Below are 25,566 nucleotides of genomic sequence, written 5' to 3'. Positions count from 1 at the left end.
TCACTTCCCAGTCTGTGGAGTCAAAACATATACCGTCATGTGATGGACAACAATCCCATGACTGCAGTCATGGAGCAGGATTTCTAACAACTGCTGCCTGGTGCAAATATTAGCAGCTGACTAATGACAGTGACCCCGAAGCTCATTTGCATGTACCTTCATGGTGTGAAGAAGCCCCCTAGTGGTGGTACAAGGGTAGGGTAGCAATTTCCTGCTATTGCCCCTGCATTTCAACAATACAGTGGTACCTCTGGTTGCAAACATAATTCATTCCGGAGGTCCGTTCTTAAGCTGAAACTGTTCCTATCCAGAGGCGCGCTTCCGCTAATGGGGTTTCCTGCTGCGCGCGCGCCTCCAGCACGTGATTTCTGATCACATCCTGGGGCAAAGTTCGCAACCAGGAGCAGCTACTTCCGGGTTAGCGGAGTTCGTAACCAGAAGCGTTCGTAACCAGAGGTACCACTGTAGTTACAACCATGCACGTGGTGAGCATTCTGCCCTGTCCTGAGCTGAGCTCATCAAATGCCTGTGAAGTCAATTCTGCAGGCAGTCTCTCTTTCCCATCTCTACAACCCCAGGGCTTGCAAATACCTACCAAGCTATCAATCCATCTCTTGTCTGTGAGCGTTTAAATTCAGTTCCACGTCTGCAGACAATGCCATTGTAATCCTGGGATGTCCAACACATCTTATCTTTTGTAGAAAATTCAAAACTCCCTCTCACTTTTGTTAGTTTGGGTGCGGAAGCCTGGAAAAAGCCACTTAAAAAACACAATAGTTCCAACCTGAAAGATTTCTGGAGGGCAGCAAATCTGTAGCAAAAAGCTGTCCTCTGATGTAAATGACGCCCCTCTTTTTATTGGATTAAAAAAAAAATATCCAGGCACAGAGAGGCATAAAGCTTCTCCTTTTTCCCGTGTGAAAGCACTAATAATAAGACAGCTCTGGAAGACTGAGCGATGTGATCACACCCCAGAGCAAAGTTTTAATTTGATTTAAACCTACTGTAGTCCAAGATTCTAACATTCAGGTATGGGCTGTGCCTGAAATTGCTGTGATATTAACCTCTCTGATAGTGGCTGTGTTTGCTGAGTGGCATTGATGAGCATGCAACCATTCTCCTAAACTATTCGCACGTAATTGCAGTTAATGCATGAGATATACTTAATTTGCTGCAGGACCAATAGCAATATTTTTGAGCACTACTGAACATCTATTCAGCAATAAAAAATTTGCAGGCTTTATCCTTTCCTCTTCCAGCTTTTGTTATATCCCCCCCCCCCCTGTATGGTGTGAATCTGTTAAAAAAATGCCAACTCACGTCAATTTGATTACAATCAAAGTGCAATCACAACAGATGTAACCACATAACAATTAAGTTTATGCCCCTTTCCTGAAATTACTGCATTCAAAGTCGGTTGAAGAAAATACAACAAAATGATTCTTTGTGATGCTAAACTGAACCAGTCATCCAAAGTATGTCAATAATCAATGATACTCAACTCCTAATAATCCATTATGCTAAAACTAGGAGAAACACCGCAATGCCAATGCTAAAGAACAAGTCACAATTCTGACACTGCACATATTTGGTATGGTATTCTATGACCATGATCTCCCAGATATGTGCGTGTATGCATACATATATACAGTATACCGCTTAATTGCAAATAAAACATATAAGTGGTAAATAAAACCTCTACAATTGTGATTCACATCCTGAAATGTCACTGTGAAAGCAAGTAGGTGAAAAACAATATTTCTTTAGATAAAGTTCTCTTTTGTTTATAATAATATATAATTATTATATAATTATAATAACTTCTTCATCTATGGCAGGGTTTCCCAAACTTGGGCCTCCAGTTTTTTTGGGTTTTTTGGACTACAATTCCCATCATCCCTAGCTAGCAGGACCAGTGGTCAGGGATGATGGGAGTTGTAGTTCAAAAAAACAGCTGGAGACCAAAATTTGGGAAACCCTGATGGATGGCAAGACCTCTTGATGAATTTTGTATAAGATCTGAACTGGGGCTCTGATGAACGGAAACACATAAAACAAGGAATGGGATACCCTTAACATAAAGGCTGAAAATTACAGCCCACAAAATGGTGACACAGAGGCAGAGTCTGTCAGAAAGAAGTTTGTTAAAGATGCTGAGAGTTTTTTTAGGCAACCCCTATTTCACCTCCCAGATTTATAATTCTCAGAGTTCCTTGAGAGTTATGGCTCTGGATGGAAAATAGGGGTCTCCTAACAAGTCTAATGACCCTTAAATAACTACAGTTGTGTGTTAAGGCCCCCAATCCACTCCCAGGAGAATAAAGACACAAGGACACAGAATTTTAGGTTAAATGTTGATGGGCAAAATTTAGGCTGAAAGAGGAAGCCTCAGAATCGCTCCGTGGCTTAAATCGTCCCTGGCCATGCCCTCAAGTGACCTGATTGGCCGCCTGGCAACCTGACGTGGCCAGGGTCTCCCCCAGTGGGACGCAGGATGTTGTCCTGCCACTGACACTGAGGGGAGTGGCTAGGTGGCCAGACTGCAACCCGGCACCACCAGGAAGTGGACCCAATTTCCCATAATTTGGGGGGGGGGAGCCATGGCTGCTTAAAATGGCCCCATAGTGCTTCAGTAGTGTGAATGTGGCCGTCATGATGGTCACCAACATGGATGGGTTTAAAAGAGGATTAGATGTGATATTCCAAAGGAGCAGAAAAGACTTTTAATGTATGCGACGACAGGCGCATGTATGCTGTTAGCCCAGAGATGGAAAGAAGATAAAGTCCCTGCCAGAGAAGAATGGCAAATGAAGCTGTTGGACTATGCCAAAATGGCAAAACTGACCGGAAAGCTCAGGAACCAGGAAGACCAAAACTTTAACAAAGATGGGGGGGGGGGGAATTAATATTGATCTTGGAGACCACATTAGAAGGATTGCAACAACACTCGTAATGTAGTACGTACTATGGAGATAATGGATTTATATAAAATATGGACTATTGGAAAAGGTGCAGTAGAAAAGGTTTAATAATAGGACCCAAGGAGGGGAAATTGTGAAGTCCAGAGATTCAGAGGAATGATCTATTTCAGCTTCTGCCTTCTGGAAGAAGGTACAGGGTTATAAAGAGTAGGACTAGCCACCTGAGAAACAGTTTCTACCCCAATGCAATTTTGGTTTTAAACGCAGTTTAAGGAGTCTCTGTTGGAGTACATTGTATTTTAAAAATGGGGTATCAGAGTTTTTAGGGGGCTAACCAGGTTGGGATAGCTGGCTTGTTTGTTTTTGAATGTCTTATGTAGATTTTTTCAGTTTCGTTGTTCTGTATGGGACAATGACAATAAAGATTATTGTGACATATCGTATCATGTATGCTTGTATTGTTATAATTTTTTACTTTTCAAATCAAATAAAAATTATTTCAAAAAAGAGGATTAGATGAATCCGTGAAGGTGCAGGCTATCAATGGCTACTAAGATGACACTGTTTTCCCTACACTGTCAGAAGGGCCATCTTTAGCATGTGCGGCGCTGGGGTGCAAAAACCGCCCAGCGCCCAAATTAAATTGTTGAGCACTTTTTGAGGGGGACAGCTCAAAGTTCTTGAGCTTTGTTTTAGGGGGGCATGCAACTCTCTGCCATGCCACTGCAGGAAGAGAGCATTTCCCAGAGAGGGAGGGAAGCTGTGCACCCTCCAGCCATATGGGTGGCGGGTGCACAACTCTCTCCCATGCCACTGCAGGTGGAGGGAGGAGAGCAATCCCTGCAGAGGCTTGGGAGAGAAGCTGCATGCCCGCCAGCCATCTAGTGCCCCCCAGAATTTGGCATCGGGGTGCCCCACACCCCATGCGCCCCAGAGAAAAGACGGCCTTGACTGTCAGAGATGGAGTGCCCCTGAATGCCAGTTGCTAGGAATCACATGTGGGAAGAGAGCCAGTGTGGTGTAGTGGTTAGGAGTGGTAGACTCGTAATTTGGTGAACCGGGTTCGCTTCCCCGCTCCTCCACATGCAGCTGCTGGGTGACCTTGGGCAAATCACACTTCTTTGAAGTCTCTCAACCCCACCCACCTCACAGGGTGTCTGTTGTGAGGGAGGAAGGGAAAGGAGATTGTGAGCCGCTTTGAGACTCCTTAGGGTAGTGATAAGAGATTTTACTTTCTTGGGCTCCATGATCACTGCAGATGGTGACAGCAGTCACGAAATTAAAAGACGCCTGCTTCTTGGGAGAAAAGCAATGACAAACCTAGACAGCATCTTAAAAAGCAGAGACATCACCTTGCCGACAAAGGTCCATATAGTTAAAGCTATGGTTTTCCCAGTAGTGATGTATGGAAGTGAGACCTGGACCATAAAGAAGGGTGATCACCGAAGAATTGATGCTTTTGAATTATAGTGTTGGAAACAACTCTTGAGAGTCCCATGGACTGCAAAATATCAAACCTATCCATTCTTAAGGAAATCAGCCCTGAGTGCTCACTGGAAGGACAGATCCTGAAGCTGAGACTCCAATACTTTGGCCACCTCATGAGAAGAGAAGACTCCCTGGAAAAGACCCTGATGTTGGGAAAGATTGAGGGCACAAGGAGAAGGGAATGACAGAGGACGAGATGGTTGGACAGTGTTCTTGAAGCTACCAGCATGAGTTTGACTAAACTGTGGGAGGCAGTGGAATACAGGAGTGCCTGGCATGCTCTGGTCTTCTGGGGTCACGAAGAGTCAGACACGACTAAACAGCTAAACAACAGGGTAGTGATAAAGTGGGATATCAAATCCAAACTACTACTACTACTACTACTACTACTACTCTTCTTCTTCTTCTTCTTCTTCTTCTTCTTCTTCTTCTTCTATGCTTCTGGGTCTTGCTTTGGGGCTCCCCATAAGCATCTGGCTGGCCACTGTGAGAACATGATGCTGGAGCAGATGAACCTTTGGAATGACCCAACAGGTTCTCCTTCCAGTTGCCACATCAAAATGGCGGCTTTCCAGCTTTGAGCATGCCTTTCAAGCAGCTTCTGTACACAGTAGCTCAGTTCAGTTCTGACGTATTTTTAGGATTAGCCGCATCAGAAAATAACAACTCCATCTTGTGGGCCATCTTCTTGCCATCGTACACCTACAGGAATCATTGGTCTCACTTGCGACTGCAGCTTATTCAGCCTCATATGGCATTATTGCCTCGTAAACTGGATGTACCCTCCAGTTATCATCATCATAAATAAGAGCAGGGTTGCAATCAGACCAAATGTGTGATCGACTCCTCGGAGCAAGGTTGTTTCCTTTAAACCAGTCATCTATTATGGCGAAGCACATTGGCAGCAGTGCTGTAGCTGAAGGGTCTGGCAAAGGTTTTCTTTCTATAACTCTCATTTTTCAAGGCTTTAATAAACTCTATTTATGCCAGTTTGATCACCAGGGTGAAACTGGCCATATCGCGTCCCAGTAGTACAACAAACATTTTATTTTTCTTAACACCAGCCTTCAATAATATTAAGCTTTAGAAATACATACATTGTGGCAGCAAAAAGAGGCTTATTTGCAGTTTAGGAGCTCCAGAAAAGTTCTGCTTTGAAAATAACATGGCGTTTCAGCTTTAAGTTCCCATCTTATGATCCCTGTACTCTTGTCTCATATAAACCTACCTTACAGGGTGGTTCTGAAGATAAGTGGGGGGCAAACTCCTTTCTTTACAAATGTATTCCCTACTTTTGCCCCTGCAAAAGCCTTTAGGGTGGCAATAACAATAGCCATAATAAATCTAACACATTTAGGTTAAGGATAAAGTCCCTTGACCCATGTTTTAGTCTAGCAAACTCTAAGGAGACCTGATGGAGATACAACAAATTATAAATGGGAGAAAATAGATGGGGGAGACGACTATAGACGGCCGAAAGAGCTTCAGCACGCAACATAAAATTAACCGGTGGAATTCACTGCCACAAGATAAGGTGGTGTGTGCTGCCATTAGCAAAATTGTTTTTTCAGAAGATCAAATGGAAGAAAATTTGTTTTTGATGACTGCACATTTTATTGTTGCAACCTGCCCTGGGACCTTACAATAAAGGGCAGGCAACCAACCAACCAAACATAACAACATGGCACTTTGCCAACTTGGTGCCCTCCATATGTTTTTGGATTACAACACCCATCAGTCCCAGCCAGCAAGTTCATGTCATTTTTTCCAACCCACCCTATGCTCTCAGTTCTTACTGGGCTTTTGGGAGGACTCCCCCCCCCCCTTATTTCCCCCTCAAAAAATATTTTTTGAACTTCCAAAAACACTGGAATTTCGCAATACCTCTGAATACCCGATACTGGTGATCAACAGGGTTGTTGAATTCATACCCATTTTATGAGCTTCTCAAAGGCGATGTTGCAGACTGAATGCTACAAGAAATGAAGCTTTAATCTGAGCCAGCGAGGTAGTTTATTATTATTATTATTATTATTATTATTATTATTATTATTATTAATGTGGCTGGTTGGCCTGTAACTACATTTACCACTCCCAGAATGTGCACACATTTCCTTCCCTTGTCCCCACCCAGGCTGATTGCCAGGGCTTGCATAACACGAGGCATGGCATTTTGTAAATTCTGATGTTCAACTGATTCTCTCGACTTCTATGCACAGTGCAATGCAAACTCAAGTGATCAGCTGATTGTTGGGGGTTCAGAGAGGATGGTGCATGGGACATTACAAACCCTATGCAATAAAGAAAAAAAGAAAATAGCTCACTAATAATAATAATAATAATAATAATAATAATTATTTATACCCTGCCCATCTGGCTGGGTTTTCCCAGCCACACTGGGCAGCTTACAGAATATATAAAACATAATAAAGCATCAAACATTAAGAACTTCCTGATACAGGGCTGCCTTCAGATGTCTTCTAAAAGTTCTTTATAGTTCTTTATTTCCTTGACATCCGAAGGGAGGGTGTTCTACAGGGAGGGTGCCACTACCGAGAAGGCCTTCTGCCTGGTTCCCTGTAACTTCGCTTCTTGCAGTGAGAGAACCAGCAGAAGACCCTCGGAGGAGGACCTCAGTGTCTGGGCTGAGCAATTGGGGTGGGGACGCTGTTGATCTTTAAGATGTCACAAGACTGTTGGTTTTGCTGCAACATCAAACATGAATAACAACAATCAGATCCTATATAAAAAGTCACAATTAGTATGACAGTAATTATGAAATCAGGTGACCTTTGCTTGCAAGGCACACGGGAGACCCAGTTCACTAGCAATTGATCTAGTGGTAGTTGAATAACATTTTTCACTTAACTGGTCCATGAGATCCACATCCTCATCCTTGTATTAATGGTCCTGTCTGGCGTACGCAGTCAGCTGCTGCCTGATGCAACAGCTAAGGCTCTGTGAGTCAATTCTAGAAGAAACATTACTGTCTAAGGCAAGCAAAAGGTTTTACAAAGTTTAAGTCCCAACCGTTCCTACTGGCTTACCGTTCCCCTGGTTAGCTTTATGAAAACATTAACCTTGACATTTTGACGACATCTTTCCTTTCCCTTCATTTAGTATCTCATTTAAAGTTTGTTTTCATTGTCTTCCATTTAACGATTCCCTTGGACTGATTGCACAACCAAAGTCCTTTGAAGAATGACAGTCCGGGGCTCTCGGTGGCAGATCCCAAAGTGGGGTTTAAATGTCGAAAACAGAGCCAAGCTGCTATGTGGTGCCTGGGCAGCTCTGCATCAGCATTCTCAGGTAGCAACGCGGGTGGAACATGGAGAAGCAAACAACCGCTTGTTAGAAAAACAACCTGAAAAAAAGAGACAAGGCGTGTGCTTTTGTAAACCAAGAAAATCTTTAATAATAAAATTATTTAAGGAAGGGAAAGAAAGGCAGGAGTTGCCTCATTTCACTGAATCAGTGATATCCAGTGTGGTGGGAGACCTGGGTTCCAGTCCCCACTCAGACAATGAAGTTCACAGAATGACCTTGGGCCAGTTAATGTCTCTCAGCCTACCTCACAGAGTTGTTGTGAGGATAAAACAGGGAGGAGGATAACCACGCACAATGCTATGCGTTCCTTGGAGAAAAGGTAGATTATAACTGTAACAAGCAAATAAAGAGCCAGAAGAGATTGTATTTATGTATTTCTCACAATTATATCCCACCATTCCTCCAAGGGGCTCAAGGTGGTTCTCTTTCTCCCCTCACAACAGCCCTGTGAGGAAGGCTAAGTTGAGAGACTGTGATTGGCTCAAATTCACCTAGCGAGTTTCATGGCTGAGCAGGGAATTGAACCTTGATCTCCCAGCACTCTAACCACTGCACCACACAGGTTGATTTTGAAGGTCATCTGTCAGGGATGGGTTCCAGGAGCAGGTTAGTAATAACTCACTCGGCATCAGTGAAGCCAACTCTTTAGTCAAAGAAGCAAACAGGCCCAGTGAGCACAGCAACTCTTCGCAAGTCTTGTGCCAATGAGGCAGTTATGATAACTGGAAGTTCCCACCTTCCCACCGCTCTCTAAGGCTCTTCCCCCAGGTCCTTCCTCAGCAAGCTGAGACTCCTTTGGTCTTTTCTCTCTTTGCTTCACACTCTTCATTCCTCTTCGTGTTCTGGGAGAATGGGGTGGTGGTGGAGGAGCTATTCGCAACAGGAGGGGGACACTTCCTTGGCTTCTTCAGCAGCCTGTCTCATCTCTGCCTCTTGGGCCCCCTCCTCACCAGCCTCCTCTCCTGAGTCTAGCCTGCTCTCTGCCACAACCTCTTCTTGTTCACTAAGCCCTGTGAACTCTTCAGCTTCCGATACCTCCTCCTCCCAGTCTGCTCCCTCTTCTCCCTTTGACCACTCATCATTGTCCCGCCACCAATCGCCTGGCTCTGAGCCTTCTTCTCTTGGGGGTACTCTTGGGGGTTCCCCAGAGAGTGCCTTCCACCCCTCCTCTGTATCCAGCCAGTCCATGACATCATCTAATCCAGCATATTCACATTGCTATTACCGAGAAATTATAGTTAACAGACTATTCCCCCAGAATCCTCTAAACTAGTGTACTCTCTGCCCCCTAACTTAGCCTGCTGCCCTCAGGTCTAGGGAAGGATATTGCCCCATTACCAAAAGTGAATAAGATTTAACTGCCAGTTGAGATGGATTCTGTGCATGGAATAAGGGGGTGCCATCTTGTCCCTTGCCTCAGGCCGAAAATATCTTTGAGCTGCTCCTGCAAGTCTAATTGATGAGGAAATAAAGGTGACAGCAGCACCAAACACATGAAAGAAAGAAAATGGCACAGAAAAACAGAATTTTATAAAATAAATGTCCTTATAAAATAACGAGATGCCCAATGTGTTTCAGCAATGACTTCATTTGTGTTGCCTTTATAGGAAAAATTGTATTCTTGTGCTCCCAAATATGGCATTTGCTGAAATGTGACATGCGTTCTCACTATTATATGACATTTTTGTCATTTTATGAAATCCAATTTTCTTCGGGACACTTTTAGGGCTTCGCCTCTATTGTTGACAAGCAGGACTCTGCCATCTCCACAGTCATTCTCCCGCCCTGCCAGTCACTGATCGGAGGTGGGAGGAAAGAAACAGAACACAAAAGCTCTGCAGCGATGGGAGGGACATAAAAGGGGCATTCCCCTTCTTTGACCTGCAACCTGGCAGTCCTATGAAAAAGTGAAGCAGAAATCTAAGGGGATTGACAAGGTTATAACTGCCTTGAGATGGAAGCCCAGACACAGGACTGGGATCACTCTGCAGAGGTGGTGATATAAAGAACAGAAGAGAACAGAGGTAAAGGACCCCTGGACGGTTAAGTTGTGGCGCTCATATTGTTTTCAGGTCCACAGACAGCTTTCCAGGTCATGTGGCCAGCACGATTAAACTGCTTCTGGTGCAACAGCACACTGTGACAGAAATCAGAGCGCAAGGAAACATCCTTTACCTTCCCACCACAGTGGTGCCTATTTATCTACATGCACTGGCGTGCTTTCGAACTGCTAGGTTGGCAGGAGCTGGGACAGAGTAACAGGAGCTCACCCTGCCGTGCGGATTCAAACTGCTGACCTTCCGATTGGCAAGCCTAAGAGGCTCAGTTGTTTAGACCACAGCGCCACCAGTGTCCCTCACCTAACAGAATAGAACAGAATGTCTTGAAATAGTAGGGCTGCAGCCTTTAATTGATTTCTTGATTAATCAAATTAAAATCTTTTTAATAAGGCTAAAATCCATGATTAACCCCGCAATGCCTTTTTTTTTTTTTTTTTTAAAAAGAAAGAACTGATTTTAATACAAATATTGCCAGGATAGCAGATGGTATCACCCATCTCACTTCAGTCTCACTGCTTATAGGTTATATAATCCAAACACAGTGAAAATAGTATTGTCTCCCCCCCCCCCCAACTCCCAAGGCATTGTTTTCGCCACAGGCAAATATATATGCAGATTTAATGGGGTAGCTAGCTCATCGGATCAATCAACTAATCTTTAATCAGGAGATTGCCCTGTGCACAAAGGCTATATGCACACACTCCTGGTTTGAGAAGCAGTGTACACATGACATTTCCCGCAAAACCAGCTTCAATCCAAACTGGGGGAAAAGAACAACCTAGCTGCATTTTAAGCTGGTAATGTGTACACAACCAGAAAGGTAGGCTTAACGGGGTGGGGGGTGGGGAGACAATTTAGCACAGGGTAATCCTGTGTGTGTTCGACTCCAAAGCAAATTTTATTATGTTCAATGGGACTTATTCCCAAATAAATGTGTATAGGACTGCAGTCTCTGCCATTTTGTTTAACCAGCTTCCAAAGGGGCAGGCATGTTAGACGGCTGCAGTAAAACCAACAAGTCTTCTGACACCTTAAAGGCTAACTCATTTTATTTTGGCGCAAGCCAGCCTGCTGCTCTCCAGATGTTTGGGACTACAGCTCCCAACCAGGCCAGGGCTGATGGAAGCTGTCATCCAAAGTATCAGGAGGGCACCAGGTTGGCAAAGATTTGCTTATGCCATAATAAAAGGTAAAAGGACCCCTGACCATTAGGTCCAGTCGTGGCCGACTCTGGGGTTGCGGCGCTCATCTCGCTTTACTGGCCGAGGGAGCCGGCTTACAGCTTTCGGGTCATGTGACCAGCATGACTAAGCTGCTTCTGGCGAACCAGAGCAGCGCACGGAAACGCCGTTTACCTTCCCGCTGGAGTGGTACCTATTTATCTACTTGCACTTTGACGTGCTTTCAAACTGCTAGGTTGGCAGGAGCAGGGACCGAGCAACGGGAGCTCATCCCATCATGGGGATTTGAACCGCTGACCTTCTGATTGGCAAGTCCTAGGCTCTGTGGTTTAACCCACAGCGCCACCCGTGTCCCTATAATAGTTAGTCTTAAAGGTTCTTTCTCGATTTTTTTTTAAAAAAGTATCACCATGAAGAATACAATATACAGATAATTGCCATGCTCTGGGCACCAATTATAACCGCAGTGATGGATTGCTACTTCTTGAGGGGGTGGAGTTAGATTTAGATACTATATGTTGATCATGTCAATAGAGGGATCTTTTTGCAAACTGTCGTATGTTTAACTGGATGGAGTGTTTTATTGAATTCTGCTTGAGACTTCCCCGCAGGCATCTGGATGGCCATTGTGAGAACAGGATATTGGACTAGATGAGCCATTGGCCTGATCCAGCAGGCTTTTCTCCTCTTCTTATGTGTTTTATATTGTTGATTTAAAAAATAAAATAAAAAAGAATGCTTTTGTATTCTAAATATGCCCACTACTGCAGATTGCCTGGAGACCCCCAATATAGATGATGAATTAAGTTTAATGATGATGATCATAATTAAAAATTAGCATGCAAGAATCCACAATGAAAAATCCATAGGGTCTAAGCCACAGAGCCTAGGGCTTACCGATCAGAAGGTCAGCAGTTCGAATCCCCACGACGGGGTGAGCTCCTGTTGCTCGGTCCCTGCTCCTGTCAACCTAGCAGTTCAAAAGCGCGCTAAAGTGCAAGTAGATAAAGAGGTACCACTCTGGTGGGAAGGTAAATGGCGTTTCCATGCGCTGCTCTGGTTCGCCAGAAGCGGCTTAGTCATGCTGGCCACATGACCCGGAAGCTGTACGCCGGCTCCCTCGGCCAGTAAAGCGAGATGAGCGCCGTAACTCCAGAGTCGTCTGCGACTGGACCTAACGTTCAGGGGTCCCTTTACCTTTTTTACTAACTTTTTAGAGGGAAAGGGGTGGGGGCGGGGAAGCAACCGAGTTTTTATATATGGAATTACTAGAGAGACTACTTAATCTGTTTTTAAGAGATCCAGTTGCATCCTTGTTCCATAGTGCAGCAGTGATGCCTTGTCCAGGTGCAAGGGGAACAGAATCCCTTTGTTCTTACTTGAATGCGGATAACATCTGCATCCAGCAACCCTTCTTCCCCTTGAGGATTGCTTGGTTGCTATCTTATAATTGTTAGGCATGTCTTTGTGCTTCTCTGACGCCTCCACTTTCCTCTCGACTCCTGTGGATGTGGGATTTCTGCCTGATGATAACAGGCTTTTAAAATAAATAAATAAATGCAAAGACTGTCAGAAATGTTCAATTGACTTTGTGTTTGGTTCTGGCAGTAATCAATGCCAGGAATTTCTCTCTCTCTCGGGGGCTTCCAATGATATCTTACTAACTACCTGCTGTAATTGGCATTTTCATCTCCTCCCTCCTGGAATAAGGCACTGTAGATGTCACATTTTTCTAAGCCTGAAATCTGTTGTCATTATTTCTTAGTTAAAACCAGCACTGCTATTCACATTCTGGAATTTTTTACTTCTTTCCCATGACCGGAACGTGTATTTTAGGCAAGTCTGTAGAAGGGCAACTAAAATTTGCCCTTGTACGATCACTACAACCATTCGTCTTCCATGGATGCCTCCCTGATTTCGTTCTCCAGCTTAACATCACCCTGAAGATTGTGGTCAAGGGGAAAATAATACATCTCCAGTAATAAATTATTTTTGGGGCATGATAAATCTGGTATCTACCAATGAGATAATACTGAGAATCGTTCAGTTAGAATGAAGGAGTCAGAGGTTCAGAACCACAGGTGGCAATCCTACAGGCAGGGCCAGCCCTATCATTGGGCATAGTGAATCTGTTGCCACAACGTCATTTTTGCTGAGCCCCTTCTCAACCCAACCATTTTTCCCTGTTACAGGACTGTGGTGTTTGGCTTTGTGGCCTGTTCTGCACTCCCTAATCTAACTTGCAGTGGCAGATGATGCTGTCCCATTGCCAGAGTTGAGTGAGATTCAATTGCAAGTCCAGTCAGGCTCTGTATGTGAACTGGTAGGGACGCCATCTTGTCCTTTGCACCAAGCAGCAAAACATCTTGGGGCAGCCTTTCCTACAGCTGTGTGCTTATTGCAACTGCCAGAGCTTCAGAGTCTAGCCTGGAGGAGCCAGACGGAAGAACCACCTTCTGACTGCTTAAATACACTTGTTAAAAGGTGAGTACTCATTGGTTCAGCTGGACCTTCTTAATGGTAGAGCTTTTGGCCTCCAGGGACTTGGTCTGTGGTAGCTTTGCTTGACTGACATTGGAATCAGTAGCCTATCAGTTAGAGCCCACAGGGAAATATGCAACTTCAGTATTCAGTGGTACTATGCATGGAATTTGGTTCCAGTGTGTCTTCTGAGGATGGCCCCTGAAGCAGGTCTGCTGTTCCTTGAGGATTCCAAGGACTCAGGCCATGACACTTCCACTCATGCATTGGGCCACTTTTGGGTACAGGTCTCTGTTTTTGTTAATGGAATGTTGCTGCTGCAAATAAACTCAGTCAGTCTCATACATGGCAGAAATACTTCTTGGGGGCGGGGGAAACTTAACTGACTGCAAGCAACATATATAGCATGAATTCAACAAGGAGGGGAAATGGAAAGAGGAAGTTAAAGAGGAAGTTGCTTAAATCAGAGATAGAAAGAGAAATAAGTAAGCTTCAGCCAATTAAGATAGGTTACAGCTCCATCTACTGTTGGAGTGGACTAATTACGACTTCAATAAGCAAGAAGAAGAAGAAGAAGAAGAGGAGGAGGAGGAGGAGGAGGAGGAGGAGGAGTTGGAGTTTGGATTTGATATCCCACTTTATCACTACCTGAAGGAGTCTCAAAGCAGCTAACACTCTCCTTTCCCTTCCTCCCCCACAATAACACTCTGTGAGGTGAGTGGGGCTGAGAGACTTCAAAGAAGTGTGACTAGCCCAAGGTCACTAAGCAAGGCATAGCTCTCACCAGACATAGGTTGTTGCGTCTCCATCACTTCTTAAGAGGTTTCTGGTAAAAGTGACCTGTTTTAAAAATTATTATTTTTAATGCAGTTTTTAATTTGCATAGTACAAATGGATTGAAGCAAGGTATTAACACAAACAGCAAATTGCAGGGTTTGACAAGCGGTAAAAGTGTGTTTATTAATTTTTTATATTTTTTTGTAGGAGGTATTATTATTATTATTATTATTATTATTATTATTATTACAATTTATTATCCATACTTCACCCCAAAGTCCCAGGGTGAGTTAGAGCAAATAAACCACAATATTAAAAACTGTTTAAAATAAATTAAGATTGCAGGAATCGGTTGGGTCCTAAAGATGTATTGCTATCCATTTCCTGAGTTCCCCAAGAGATCCAGCAAGTTTAGGGCACAGTTCCCTGTCATGTGTTATTTACTCCAAATAAAAGTATATTGACTCGGTAGCTGTGTCCCCTTATGTGCTTGGTTCACAAAGGAAATAAAATCATGCCAAATGGCATAAAATGTGTCTTCAGCCACCTGGCCCTGGAGGTGGCTTGTTAATTTATCCATTATAAATAGAAACCATAGTTTGTCATGCCAAACTGCATTTCAGTGCAGAAAATAATGATTTTACAACAGCCTCTATGAAGCTCTGAACCAAGGAGAGGTAGACTGACAAGTTATAAATCTGGATGGTTTGACAGTTTTGCATGATGATTTCTAAGATGGAAGCAAGATAATAATATGGAAAGCAATATTACCATGCATCAAAGTGCTCACCATAATTACTCTTTTCAAGCCACCTCCAGTACATTACCGAGGAGGGTTGTAATTATTGAGCAGGAAAGGAACTGCAAAGTATGTCAGCCCAAGAATTGGAAAACAACAACAACATAAACACAAACTGCAGCCATTTCTTGGGAGAGGAGCAGGCAAATGGAAAAGCACAATGCCTTTCTGCACTTGGTGTTCTGAATTGTTTTCTTATTGCTATCAGGTGGCTGTTGGATTTCTTACATTTCCTCTCTCAGAGCACATTTCCCTTTTATGCAAAAGTTGTGAAATGCCTGTCATTATGATGGGCAACCTGTGAGGAGCATAGTTTTGAGTTTAGGGGGTAAAAGTCAACTGTCCACAGAGGCTGAATCACCCAAAGTTGGGGAGCATCTCTAAGTCCTGCAAATTATTTATTTTTAACCCATAGGAATGAATTCACCCAGGAATTCTAGTATTATGGGAGAGGGATGATGCATGGGTTAGCCTTGATTTTGTGACTTGTCTACAGCAACCACTTATCTGGGCAAATGGGACGTTGCCCCACCAACCTTAGCCAGCCCACACTTGTCTGCTTTTTTACTTACAAGCAGTCTGGGGGCAACCCTGGCCATCAGCTTCCTCTCCTTAGTTTTGCCCTTTGCAGAATTTAGCAGGGGTGGTGGTGGTTGGGGAGAACACTAGAATTATTTGGCTTTGCCTATCAGGGCCTCTGGCTTGGAGAGAAAACAAGAAACATGAAGACAAATTCTCTGGGTTCTCCTTCCTTGCTATTGAGTCATCATGGGGGAAAAAACCCTTGTGTGAAATGGCTTTTTGCTATGCAGGACTTGGAAGAAGTGCTACTGTGCCAGTATTGATAGCTAACTTATGGTGAGAACATCTTACCATGATCCTGCAATGGCTATACTTATTAGATGTTTGTTTCTGGGCTCAATCCAAAGTGTTGGCAATTATCTTTAAATTTCTAAGTGATTTTGGTCCAGGATAACTTAGGAATCAACTACTCCATACGATCTTGCCTGCCCCCTAACATCAAAAGGAAAAGCCCTTCCTTGCTTCTTTAGCCTGGAAAAGAGGAGACGGAGATAGCCATCTTCAAATATCTAAAGGGCTGTGACATGGAAGATGGAGCAAGCTTGTTTTCTCCTGCTCTGGAGGGTAGGACTCAAACCAATGGCTTCAAGTTACAAGAAAGGAGATTCCGAATAAACATCAGGAATAACTTTCTGACGGCAAGAGCTGCTTGGCAGTGGAACAGACTCCCACGAGAGGTTGTGGATTCTCCTTCCTTGGAGGCTTTTAAGCAGATGTTGGTTGGCCATCTGTCGTGGATGCTTTAGCTGAGATTCCTGCATTGCAGGGGGTTGGACGAGATGATCCTTGGTTCCCTTCCAGCTCTGCAATTCTGTGATCCCACTGAGAATGGAAGCATATCTCAATGGCACAGGAGAAAGGGCCTTCTCAGTGGCAGCAGCTGGAGTATGAGATGTGTAAACAGTGGCCTAGGACACTAAAAACACAAATATTTGAAAGGTTAAGGAGAATAATAATTTACTTGGTGCTAAAATTACTACAAAGAAGGCATCAGGTGAGCCTCTTCAGGAAAGGCATTCTTCAACTGGGGTGCCACCACTGCAAAGGCCTTCTGGCCAGCCCTGTGTCCTCCCAACCCATCTGTAAGCTCAACCTCGCTAGACATCCTATAGTTCACTGCTGGCTGAAAATCATTTATGGATAAATTGAACAGCACCAGCCAGAATGAAGATTCCCTGCATTGTGAAAGCTGTCTGTTTAATACTACCTTCAGTTTCTCTTTCTTTAACCGCTTATAGATCAGTTTGAAGACCTCTTCCTATGACTGCTAAGTTTATTGAAGATCTTTGATGAAGGACTTTGCCCAAAGCTTTTTGGAAGCCTGAATATACATTGCACAGCAGCCAAGGATGGCTGGTGAGTCTTTTAAGGAAGGGAAATCTCTTGGGCAAACATCCCAGCACTTTGCTGAAACTGGACAGATTAATCTTTCAAAGTAACTTTGGGCTCAGCCTGCAATAAGCTACGAGAGCGAAGTCAAATCCATGGCTGTAATAGATTCCGTAGCTTATTATGCGCCTCACAGCACCACTAAGCTTGGCTCATTGGAAAGTCTAATTGGTGCTTTGGGGAGAGCTTCAGCCTATCAAGGCTTCTCCACCCACAAATGGTGGGTTTCCAGCCAGCCAGAACCTTCAAGGGGGCTGTCAGAGAAGCCAGCTCTGCTTAGCTTGCTAGCTCTGTTTTGTGACTTGACATGAGACAAGGTATTACCATATAAATGAGATAAGGTCTTAGATAATTGCTGACTGAAAGTAAAAAACTGAACTGAGCTGCTTGTGTCCGGAACTATTAAATGTACCTTTCTATCTACCATCTTTTTTTCTGTCTTTCTAAATCTGTATAATTTTCTCTGCTGCTGCTTCTATTTCTTCCATCTTCTCTCCACTAGTAAAAACTACAAATTATACATAGAGAGGGAGAGAGAAAGAAAGAAAGAAAGAAAGAAAGAAAGAAAGAAAGAAAGAGAGAGCTCTAGGACATTTTAAAATTCTGTCCTCCCTTGCCCACCCACTCACATACACTATAAACCTAGGAAGCTGCCTTGCACTAATTCAGGCAATCTAACTCAATATTGTATAAGCTGATAGGAAGTAGGTTCTCCAGGATTTCAGGTGGGACATTCCTTGTCCTACCTGGAGATGCTGGGGATTGAGCCTGGGACCTTCTGCATGCAAAGCAGATGCTCTGTCACAGACCCACATCTCTCTCCCCCCCCCCCGAAATACAGCTCTTTCTCTTGAAAAGGACTATTGAATTTGAATATTCTCTTTGAATTTCTGGAGTCAAATGCTCATAGGAGGAAGAAACTGTGAGGCAGAGAAAGACACCAGCCAGACTTAAGGCCATCCTACATGATACTCAAAACACATGCCTTAGCTTAGGCCCCAAAGCACTATGGGCCCATCACCTCCTGGCAAATAGAAGGGGAAGAAATGGAGGCAGTGAGAGATTTTACTTTCTTGGGCTCCATGATCACTGCAGATGGTGACAGCAGCCACGAAATTAAGACGCCTGTGTCTTGGGAGGAAAGCAATGACAGCATCTTAAAAAGCAGAGACATCACCTTGCCAACAAAGGTCCTTATAGTAAAAGCTATGGTTTTCCCAGTAGTGATGTATGGAAGTGAGAGCTGGACCATAAAGAAGGCTGTTCATCGAAGAATTGATGCTTTTGAATTATGGTGCTGGAGGAGACTCCCAAGAGTTCCATGGACTGCAAGAAGATCAAACCTATCCATTCTTACGGAAATCAGCCCTGAGTGCTCACTGGAAGGACAGATCCTGAAGCTGAGACTCCAATACTTTGGCCACCTCGTGAGAAGAGAAGACTCCCTGGAAAAGACCCTGATGCTGGGAAAGATTGAGGGCACAAAAAGAAGGGAATGACAGAGGACGAGATGGTTGGACAGTGTTTTCAAAGCTACCAGCATGAGTTTGGCCAAACTGCTGGAGGCAGTGAAAGACAGGAGTGCCTGGCATGCTCTGGTCCATGGGGTCACGAAGAGTCGGACACAACTAAATGACTAAACAACAACAAAGCATCCATGACAGATGACCATCCCACCTTTATAAAAGCTTTAAAAATCATATTGTCAGGAAAGCTTTGTATAATGTTTGGAATTGATATAAGGATTTGTTGGAAAGTAAAACACCCAGATGGTTGTCACCAATGGAAGCTAGAGCGGTGAAAAAACTTAACATGGACTCTAATTGGCCAAAATATTGTGAAATTATAGAATATGATGGTGAAAAGGTTAAATTACAGAGCTTTGAGAAACTAAAATCCAAGGTTCGAGACTGGTTACATTATTATCAGATAAATGAGACTTTTAAGCAGGACAGGAAACTAGGATTTCAGAAGGAGAGGTCAAAATTGGAAACAGAATTGTTAGAGACCAATACTAAGAATCTGTCTAAAATGTATAACTTGTTGCTGAAATGGAATACACAGGATGAAACGGTTAAATCAGCTATGATCAAATGGGCACAAGACTTAGGTCATGATATTATGTTCGCTGACTGGGAACAGTTATGGACCACAGGCCTTAAATTTACAGCATGTAGTGCCTTGAAAGAAAACATAATGAAAATGATCTATAGGTGGTACATGACCCCAGTCAAGCTTGCAAAGATATACCATTTGCCCAATAATAAATGCTGGAAATGTAACGAATGTGAAGGAACCTTCTACCACCTTTGGTGGACCTGCCCAAAGATTAAGGCCTACTGGGAAATGATCTATAATGAAATTAAGAAAATCCTTAAGTGGACATTTGCAAAGAAACCGGAGGCTTTTCTCTTGGGCATGGTCGGCCAATTGGTACCAAAGAAAGATAGGACATTTTTTATGTATGCAACTACAGCAGCAAGAATCCTTTTGGCAAAGTATTGGAAGATGCAAGAATTACCTACTCTGGAAGAATGGCAGACGAAGGTGACTGAATTTATGGGACTGGCAGAGATGACCGGCAGAATTCGTGATCAGAGGAGAGAGACAGTGGAAGAGGACTGGGAAAAATTCAAAATATATCTTAAGAACTGTTGTAAAATTTCAGACTGATAAAATGTCAAGGGATAAGAAACAGAGAATTACAGCTGTAAATGTTTAAGTTAAGAAAACCTGAGGGAAGTTAAATATAAAAATGGAATGAAGGATTGCTAAAAAATTGGAAACAAGGGTGCAGTGAAGGGGAGGTATGGGGAAGTCATGTGTTGTTTGTGTATGTTTTTGTGTGTGTGTGTTTTTGTTTGTGAAAATTAATAAAAAATATTAAAAAAAAAAAGATGACCATCCCACCTCTGCTTAAAAACCTCCAATCATCCACTAGCAGGCAAACCCCCTTTTATTTAAACAGGTGTCTGGTTCCTGAGTTGTTTTTCCTCTGCCAATGTGTGTTTAAGCCTGTGTTTTTATTTTCAACAGGCCCAGCCCTCAATTTTCTTTTTAAATCTACCCTCATCTCATTTTCACAGTTTTATTATGATGTTGCTTATTTATTAAGTGTTAGATAATACATTGCCTTTGGCATTTTTTTAAAAATATGGAAATGCAGCCTATACATGGAAGAAAGAATAAATAAACAGAGAATAGCCTTCAATTTTATTTGAGTAACCCCATTTTGAGCAACAGCTAAGATAATTTGAAAGACGGGTCTATAGCTCTTGTTGCATCCTGCATTTATATACAGTGGACAGAATGCTGAACTTGGACTAGGAAGATCCAGGTGCGAATTCTTACTCACCCATGAAAAGCTAATCATTTTTTCTCAGCTTAACCTACCTCATAGATGTGTTGTGAGGATAATGGAGGAAATATGTATATCATTCTGAGCAACTTGGAGAAATGGCAGCATAAGAAAAATATAATGAATGGAAGGAAAAAATAAGAAAATTGAAACAAAAAGGAAAACAATAGAATTACCATTTGAGAATAAAAGTAAGCCCCAAACCCAAAAATCTCACATAACTATGAGTCATTCTGTGGGTGGTTTGATGATTGAAGGATATCGGTGTACAGACAGTTGAATGGGAAAGAACATTGCAGTAGATAAGAAGTTGAAAGAGAGGCAGCTTGAAAGAATAACGAACGGACCAATTAATATTTCAGGAGTTCCTATTTAAAAATGATGTTATTACAATGCTTCAGGCATTAAATTTGCCAAGCTGACTATTATGGGAAATCAGTGCAGTTTAAGTACTCTGCAATCATAGAGAATTCATGGAAATTTAAGAGAAGTTATATATTATACATTGGATATTGGGGAGGGAGAGAGAGAGGGGGAGGGGAGGGGGGAGGGAGGGAGAGACCCAACACAGCTAAAGAAGGATGGCAAGCTACCAGCCTGATTCTATGAACCTTGCATGTACTTTGCAACATTTCACAGATGAAAACAGGGATAACCTTGTGTACTCTTAACACCTTATACCAGGCATCCCCAAACTCAGTCCTCCAGATGTTTTGGGATTACAATTCCCATCATCCCTGACCACTGGTCCTGTTAGCTAGGGATGGTGGGAGTTGTAGTCCCAAAACATCTGGAGGGCCAAGTTTGGGGACACCTGCCTTATATCCTCACACCAAACACCATTCATTTACTCCTGGGTGGGCTTCTGGAGCAGGATCTGAAGAAATCCCCCCTCCCGTATTTGTTTTGACAAATTTAGGAGGCAAAACTTGAAATGCCTTCAGGCTTCGATCCTACTAACTGACAAGGAGTAAGGCTCATTGAACCCAATGTGGCTTGCATCTGAGTAGATGTGGATAGGGTGGAGTTATGAGTAGCACTGACTCTCTGCCTCGTCGGCTATGGAATAGATAGAGGGGAAACTGGGCGGTACAGAAGTACAGGCTAGACATAACGTGTAGGGATGGGTTAGCTGATGTGCATCCACACCAAAGATTAATCTGACTGCTCATCCTAAGAACATAAAAAGAGCAGAAGAAGAAGAGTTTGGATTTGATATCCCGTTTTATCACTACCCAAAGGAGTCTCAAAGCGGCTAACATTCTCCTTTCCCTTCCTCCCCCACAACAAACACTATGTGAGGTGAGTGGGGCTGAGAGACTTCAAAGAAGTGTGACTGGCCCAAGGTCACCCAGCAGTTGCATGTGGAGGAGCGGAGACACGAACCCGGTTCCCCAGATTACAAGTCTAGCGCTCCTAACCACTACACCACACTGACTAGATGTGCCAGGCCAATGGCACATCTAGTCCAGCATCCTGTTCTCACAGCAGCCAGCCAGATATGAGAAGCCTGAAAGAAGGACTCTCTGCACTTGTGCTTTCCAGAAACTGGTATTTAGAACGTAGTAACAAAAAATGTTTAAAGATGTTCTCAAGGCAAATCTTAAACAAATGTAGTATAAACACTGACAACTGGGAAACACTGGCCTCTGAGTGCTCCAACTGGAGAACAGCCTTTATCAAAGGTGTTGTGGGCTTTGAAGACACTCGAACTCAGGATGCAAGGGAGAAACGCGCTAAGAGGAAGGCACACTTGGCAACTACACACCATGATCAACTCCCACCCGGAAACCTATGTCCTCACTGTGGATCCAGAACTGGCATCCACAGTCACTTATGAACCCACTGTTAAAACCGTTGTGTCATTTGTACGGAGCCCCTGGTCGTCTCATGGACCATTGACCTGTACACCACTAATCCGCTGCCACCACTTAGTCTCAGTCAGGTTCTTAAGTTAACAAAGAAGAGTGTAGTTTGTTGCCAACACAAATGAACTTTAACTGCATTCAAAACGTTGTTACGCTTTACCTTCTTAGTCTTATTTTTATCCTGTCTCTAACTCTTCTACCTCCCCTCACACAAGAACCAACGGCACTAACTGTCTCTCTATTTCCAACTGCCTTTCCCAACCAACCAACCAACCAACCAACCAACCAACCAACTAAAACCAACCAACCCAAACCTCGGGCTAAGCCCTTTTATAAACAGGTAGGCTCCGCCTCTGGCTTTTCTATTGGTGTACCTATTAACTCTTTCTCTCCCCCTGTACAGACATTTTCAAAAGAACGGGCAAACACCACAACCGTGTTTATGGAAGACAATCTTACTCAGCTACAAGTGCTCACCAAAGAAGAAGAAGAAGAAGAAGAAGAAGAAGAAGAAGAAGAAGAAGAAGAAGAAGAAGAAGAAGCAGCAGCAGCAGCAGCAGAAGATTTCAGAACTGTATTGCCTCTGACAGTAGAGGTAGAACGTAGCCATCATGACTAGGACCCACTGATAGGCTTATCCTCCATGAATTTGTCTTTTAAAGCCACCCAAATTGGTGGACATCACTACCTTTTGTGGAAGCGAATTCCATACAGTAGTTTTAACTATGCACTGTGTGAAGAATCATAGAACTGTAGCGTTGGAAGGGATCACATGGGGCATTTAGTCCAAACCCCAGCAATGCAGGAACCTTTTGCCCAATGCGGACCTTGAACCCACAACCCTGAGATTAAGAGTTCTATCTTAATCTCTGACTGAGCTATCCTTCTTCCCTGAAGTACTTACTTTAGATTGTCCTGCTAAACCTTCCAGCATTCAGCTTCATTGGACTGGACTCTAGTATTATGAAAGAGAGAGGAAAATTCTATCCCATTTCTGCACCGCATGCATATTCTTATACATCTCTGCCATGCCCCCCTGCTAACTTGCCTTTAGCTGTGTTGCCTGAAAGCAGGAGCAGAGCCTTGCAGGGCTGTCCAAGTTGCTCTCTGGGGGGGATCTTCTACCTTGCAGACATGCCTGCTGTTTGCCTCTGTTTATGCTGTGCTTGTAAGAAAACATTACCAAGATGCCTTAGGTCTCTAGTTCTCTAAAGGAAACCAAAGCAGGTACTGACACTGTCCCCCTGATCTTCTCACCGCTTGGGGAAGTAGGCAGAGGGCAACAGTAGCTTTCTTTCTCAGATCTATACTTACTGACTATAGCTTTTAGCGTTTTACAGGTGACGTTTAACAGTGGAACTGCAGGTAGCTACACTACTGAAATGGCTATAAAAATATATAAAGCCCCTATGAGAATTTGCTTGCTGCAAAGAAATACAAAAGGCTTTCAGAAACCAAAATAATTTTGACCTGTTTTTTTTTTTGGGGGGGGGGGGGAGTGTTTCCTTAAGCAGGAGACATGAACCCATCCAGCTATACAGCTTGACCCTGAGGTTAATGAGGCTGTCATACTTTATACATCTCACGTTTGTAGTGTTGTGCTCATAGCACCACTGTGCTCCAACTCACTCCCAACTATATTTTGGATAGGATGTTGACTGTGGAAAGGCATTCTGCCTCTGTTTCAGTGATCCTTGGCAGTGACTTACCAATGTCTTCTGTTTATGAATTTTGATACAGTATAGTGTTATAAAAATGTTGTCAGTACAGTATATTATTAGGCGACGTGTTGCTTGTTGTTGTTCAGAGCACTTTATTCTGAGTCAAGGTTCATAAATCCCAATCTGGCGAGAATCACATTCTACAAAATAAGCTTCTAGAGCTCAAGAGGGGAGAAAAAATAGGAAGAACGAAAAGAACTTATTTAACAGTGTAATCCTATACAAGTCTACTTAGAACTAAACCTAATTGAGTGCAGTGGGACTTCCATGCATGCATGTCTTAAAATACTCAAAATGCAGAAAGAAAACAAGGAGGGGAAGAGCCATGAAAGAGTTTAAAATAACAATCTTGGGATAATAATTTGATGGATATTTTGGCTTGGTCATACTGAACAAATGCTACCGAATTTAACAGAGCTTATGAGCTGCCAGAGTTAACCCACCACTTCCACATTATTGAATCTATATACAAAAGGAACAGTGATAACAAAGCTCTATGAACCTGTCCTTCTGCTGAGATAACCAGCGGAGGCCCTGATCCACACACATTCCCCTTGTCAGAAGTGTGACAGGCAGCAACACAAGGTGATGTCTCCCTTGAGACATCAGTACAGCTCTGACAGTGCAGGTACTTGCTTGAGAGTGGTTTTTGTTCCCCTGTGACTCTGGCGTTTGTTTCTGCTCTGCCATATTTATCTTTTATAGGTACAGAAGTAGCAGCTTCAACAAAACAGCAACGTAGAAGGCAATTAAATCATCTCTATCATCTCACCTCCTAACAAGAACACTCCGGTTCAGACAACTTCATTGTCCAGAAAGTGGGAGAAGCAACAAGAGAAACAGCCATTTTAGATCTGGTCCTAACCAATGTTGATGACCTGGTTAGTGGGGTAGAAGTGGGAGGATCATTAGGCGCGAGTGATCATGCTCTTCTGAAGTTTACTATACAGCAGAAAGGAGCAGCCAAGCATACTAGGACTCAATTTCTTAACTTTAAGAAAGCCGACTTCATAAAACTTAGGGAAGTGCTGGGTGAGATCCCATGGACAGTAATACTAAAAGGAAAGGGAGTTCATGATGGCTGGGAGTTTGTTAAGAGGGAGATAGTAAAAGCACAACTTCAGGCAATACCAATGAGATGGAGATATGGAAGGTGCCTAAAGAAGCCAGGGTGGCTATCTAAAGAACTTTTAACTGAGTTAAGATTAAAAAAGGATGTGTACAAAAAAATGGAAAAGGGGGGAAAACCACCAAAGAGGAATTCAAACAAATAGCCAGCACGTGTAGACACAAAGTCAGAAAAGCTAAAGCACAGAATGAACTCTGGCTTGCTAGAGAGGTTAAAAGCAACTAAAAAGGCTTTTATGGGTATGTTCGTAGCAAAAGGAAGAACAAAGAAACCGTGGGGTCACTCAGAGGAGAAGATGGTGAAATGCAAACAGGGGACACAGAAAGGGCTGAACTCCTCAATGCCTTCTTTGCCTCAGTCTTCTCCAATAAAGAAAACAATGCCCGACCTGAAGAATTTGGAGCAAATGATTCAGCAGAGGAAACACAGCTCAGAATAACTAAGGAGATAGTACAAGAATACTTGGCTAGTTTAGCTGTATTCAA

The 25,566-nt window shown here is 43.2% G+C and overlaps 1 long non-coding RNA gene across 2 annotated transcripts in view; it reads left to right on the top strand.

Annotated features, from left to right (window-relative positions):
* LOC309345577 overlaps positions 1-22,649 on the top strand; it is a 58,310-nt gene extending 35,661 nt beyond the window's left edge. For both annotated transcript variants that reach the window (XR_014158309.1, XR_014158310.1), the window contains 2 exons: positions 16,855-16,972; positions 22,635-22,649. This is a non-coding gene — a long non-coding RNA (uncharacterized lncRNA). The remainder of the gene's footprint in view (positions 1-16,854; positions 16,973-22,634) is intronic.
* Positions 22,650-25,566: the final 2,917 nt, after the last annotated feature.

The sequence above is a fragment of the Podarcis erhardii genome (genome assembly GCF_964252035.2).
Source record: "Podarcis erhardii genome assembly, chromosome: 1".
Lineage (NCBI taxonomy): Eukaryota > Metazoa > Chordata > Lepidosauria > Squamata > Lacertidae > Podarcis > Podarcis erhardii.
This window is presented reverse-complemented; position numbering and strand designations above follow the sequence as displayed.